Genomic DNA, 4994 nt, shown 5'->3' on the forward strand with positions numbered 1-4994 from the left:
CCAGCTACCATAAATGGAAAGTCAGAAGCAAAATGTTCTGCACTGAGCTCATGTAGGGGAATGGATTTCCTTCAGTTAGAACAATTTAATTTACACTTACTTCACACAGGAAATCCTCATGTCATATTAGCAAGTTGAAAATGATATGTATGGATGTGTCCAGCAATCTGACACTTTATCACAACAAAAGGAATAAGGTTTCATTGGATGGAATTCAATTTAAAAAGCAGACTGCATCAGCAAATAGCTCACTGGCATTCATCAAGCTATTCCTTTGGTGGTTCCTAGTCCAAAATATTCAGAGGATCAGGGTGTAAGTGAAGAGCCCCAGTCAGCCATGTACTCAGAATTCAAGCCCCTTTCTAACCAGCCCAATCAGAAATTAAACCTTTGCCTACACAGCCTATACTCCTCATAGAGATCCTGCAGAGAGGCAGGCACTTCTCAGACAGGGTTTCACCCTCCCCTTGAAGGTCAGTCTCAAAATGCTCCTGGTGCTTGGGTTTCCTCAGGGCCAGGAGAACAGCTGGGACTGGCAGGACTGCAGGTCATATCTCACCCAGCATCACCCTGGCCACAGATCTGCATCACCACACAGAGCAAAACACTCTGTGCTGGTTTAATTACTGATCAAAAACATATCAGCCACACCAGGGAGCAGTTCATGATTCCTTTACCCAAATTTGTCCAGTGTTCATGGGGCTGTGTTTATGATTTGCAGCTTAATTCTGGAGAAGACTCTATATAGAAGAGCAGCAGCAGAGCAGCAGAGCCACCTTTATGAAAGGGAAATTCTCCAACAACACTTGCTGGTTTTGTTCATACAATAAAATAAAAAAAATTCAACCTAAACATAGTGCCTAGGTGTCCTTTTTTTGCTCATTTCTTCTCAGTGAAACATTGACTCTCTGGACTGACCAACATCCATGACAGCTTATTATGTTTAATTCTTTGAAAAATCATTTAAGTGTTACAATGGTTTCATAGGAAATACACATCAAGAATCTTCAGATGCTATTCAGAACTGACTTCCTTTGCAGTCAGAACTGAATTAGGTGGCAGCTGGAATATTAAATGCAGATTTGTGAGAAATAAAGTGTCAAATTTGCATAAATTCCAACATTTGAACAAGAAACAAAGCAGCAGATATTCCCAGGGTGCCTTTTCAGTGTGATTTCCTGATATGAGATGAACCTTTTTAAATAACAACTTAGTACAACCCTCAAGAAAGATAAACTTCAAACAAAACACTGACTCTTAATGACACTTCTTTTCTGGTTGCTAATAATCTTGAGATTTACCTTGTAAAAACTAGATATGAAGATATGGCCTCAAATTTCCAGGTACATGTAAATTCTTTAAAAAGTGCATTCTTGAAAACAGTTGCAGTCCTCTGAGGCAATGTAACATGCAATAATTTAATTAATACAGGTTGGGCAGTACAATTTCCTTTCATGACACTTAATAATCTGCAATTCACCAAGGAAGGTATGAGAGGCTGTCACCTGCACATGTCTTGGATACAGACCCTAAGTCTTGAGCCCCCTACAACAGGACAATTTGACCATTTTGGCTCAGTCAACAGACTGAGAAAACCAACAGGGACTAGGCCACAGACCAACTCAAAATGTGCTGGATGTACTTGGATCACCATCCTTCCTAAGCACTAAGTGGTCCATCCTTTTGACCTATGAAGGAAATCACATTAATTGGGAAAGGGAAAGTATCACACAAAATCCTGTGGAGATTTGCCACCTACATAATTTTTATGCCAAATGACCACAGGCTGCTGTACTTTTGAGAGTTACTCATGTGAGAGTTCAACAGATGGACTGATGAGGGATTTTCCAGTGCTTGGGTTACTATCCAAAAATACCATTAAGGCGAGTAATCAGAGTACCCAGGTTTGGGCCAACTTATCCACGTCATTTCCACTGCAGCTTCACCCATACTGCATGGAAAAGCAGGTTCTCCCACCTCTGACTCATCTTCTCTTACCCAAAAACTACAAGTTCAGCAGGAGGCCAACTAATTATCTTTGGAACCCAGATTTAAAAGACTTCAGTGTTATCTTTGTCTATATCTAAATGTTACATCTTGATTTCCGTGTGACTTTAAAAATGGAACAGAACATTCTGACCTTCAATGATATTTTGTTTCCCCATTTTAAATTCTGTATTATACATTAGGCAAGTGAAGAAAGTTTAAAATTTTGGAATGCTTTATATTTTGTTATCAAAACAAAACCTTTCCGTTTTCTTTATATTAAATGTTTTGCTTGAAGCTTGGGATAGTTGTTTTGGTTTTTTTTTTAAAGGACTTCTATAGATATTATTTAAACAAACACATAGCTTTCATTCCATTTTGGAATGAAGCAAAATATATCAGCATTGCATAGTGACTGAGAAAAGATAAAATCTTGATCATACACAGCTTAACTCAGCAGCCATTCACCTCCAGAACAAAAATAACTGCCTTATTCTAAGCCAAGTTACTGGGACTGTGTGGTAGAAACTGGATGAAGCTTATTAGCTTAAGATAAGTATAGCAGAGGTCAGGTTAGATGATGGCCAGTTCTGGCCTTAACTCCAGAAAATTTTGTTGCATGTTTGGGGACTGAGATATTGCAGTTTCCATAGCACATGTAAGGACATTTGTCAAGTCTCAGGAACATGAGTAAAGCCAAGCCTTTAACAGGATTTCTAGTAGGATTATCAATTGTTCAGAGTTAAAATAGGGAAAAGGAAGAAAAGAAAAGACTCATGACATATTTCCAGGTCTGTAGGTAGCTAGTCCTTGGATTTATGTCTAGCCCACAACTGCTGCTGCAGGTCTTTCCCTGAGTATCTGAAGTATCAATCAATAACTGACTCAGCTGCCAAAGTAATTTCAGAAACCCCTCTCTACTTCATTCCAGAGCTTCAACATTTTGAATTTTCACTTTCAAGCAGTGTTGCAGCCTCCAGTAGTATCACCACAAAGCTGTCAGAGCCAAACCATCTGCCCAGAGCCCAAGCCAGCTGCTTTCTCTCTAATCAGCTTCTTGTATGTACTTGGGATTGAGCTGCAAAACAGATTAATTACTTGGGCAGGCTTCAGCCTGGGCCTCATCTTTCTGTTTCCTGAGGGCTCTTCAGAGTCTCTTCACTCCCAGACTGTAGATTCATCCATTCCTCCAAAGTGTCTGTTGGCACATGCTGCTAAGAGCTCAACATATGGAGCATGTCCTTCCATCCATCCATCCATCCATCCATCCATCCATCCATCCATCCATCCATCCATCCATCCATCCATCCATCCCTCCAGGTACAAAGAAGTGCTTGTGGACATTCAACCACATGCACAAGGACTGATGCACTTCCTCTCACAGGGCCAGACCCAGTCCTGTCTTGAGACACAAGAGATCAGTTTCAGCTCTGTGAGGTGGACCACCTGTTAAAGGGATGTGTAAGAATTTGGTGAAGAGGGTCCATTTCAATACATGCACTCATTTCATATATTTGCTAAGCATTTACAGGACAAGAAGCATCTGCCTTGAACTACAGGCAGGTGATCAGCCTCAATTAATACTGAGCTTAAATGGCACCAGTGGAGTTTATACATGGCTCCTCCCCTCCAGAGCATTTGGCACCACAAGGCTGAGATCACTTTACCTTGTAGAGAACACTCTGACAGATAAGATCATTCACAAACCTGGGCAGGAGAAATGGCAGGCTTGGTACCTACAAAAGGCTTCTAATCTCTGAATTCCCCATGCCATGGTACATTCAGGTTTACATGCCAATGATTTGCTCCTAAATGAAACCTGACAGAAGTCCATGCTGCTTTTTTAGCCCAAAACTGCTGGACATTTGAGAATCCTACGTGAACCTTGGGAGCTGTGGCTGAGCATCAGGGGCTGTTGATCTGTATCAGTAGTAGGCAGAGACAGGAGCATCCTGCACCAAGTGAGATGATTAATAATAGCACTATAACCTTGGCCATTTGACTGATTAGATCCCATATAATGAAATGTACTAACCCTGTTTCTGAGCTTGTCATAGAAAATCACTTTTTTCATTTTTTTATTCTCGGATGAAATTGCAAGAGACTCTATGATGTGGCTATGGCCCATTTTTTGAACTTTCTTCTTCCTTGGCTGCCACTGAGAGAAAAAGATTTAGGATTCTATATCCCTCCTGCTTTTTGGCACCTTTAGATGGATATTCTCCTAATTTCTAAGTCTTGGGTGACAATGGCAATTTAAAGTCTTGAGTGAACTCTCAGCATGGAAAGAACATAAATGATTTTCTATTCCAACAGCACTAAGGAACAGAACAAGGTCATGTACTGTCATCAATTTATTTTACTTATTTATTTATTTAAAAACTAATCCAGGGAAAACTCAATTTGTGTTTTTTTTTTACTAAAAGGAAGCCAAATTTACCTCTGTCTTCATCATGACTCACTGGATCTGCCCCTACCAGAAATAAGACAGAAGATAGCTTCTCCCTTTGAAACTAAGACTTTTTCCCCAAAGCACATAGTTGCAATTTTTCTCCCTCCTAGTCTTCTGCTGTTCTGATTTCAGCATCTGAGACAGACCTGGCAGGTCTCTGCTGTAGCCATTGGTCTCATGACTAAACACCCATGAACAGTTCTGACATCTGACTTAACAAATACTCTATGTTGAAATCATGAAGTGTTGTGCTGAAGGATGCACTGGATGGATGGATGGATGGATGGATGGATGGATGGATGGATGGATGGATGGATGGATGGATGGATGGATCTCTGGTCACACATCAAGAGTCCAGTGGAAGCAGGGGATAAATTGCCTTGCTAAGGAATGTTTCATATCATCTGCTTTAGCCATCTACCTGAGAAAGAGATGAAGCACACTCTAGAGGTTCTTGCTCCTCTTTTAATAAGCAAGGATCAAGACTGCCTGCTTCTCACATAGATATCTCTATTGGAGAGGTCTAAATGTGAACTGGGGAACTTTTACCCACTTT

Source organism: Erithacus rubecula (genome assembly GCF_903797595.1).
Source record: "Erithacus rubecula genome assembly, chromosome: 1".
Lineage (NCBI taxonomy): Eukaryota > Metazoa > Chordata > Aves > Passeriformes > Muscicapidae > Erithacus > Erithacus rubecula.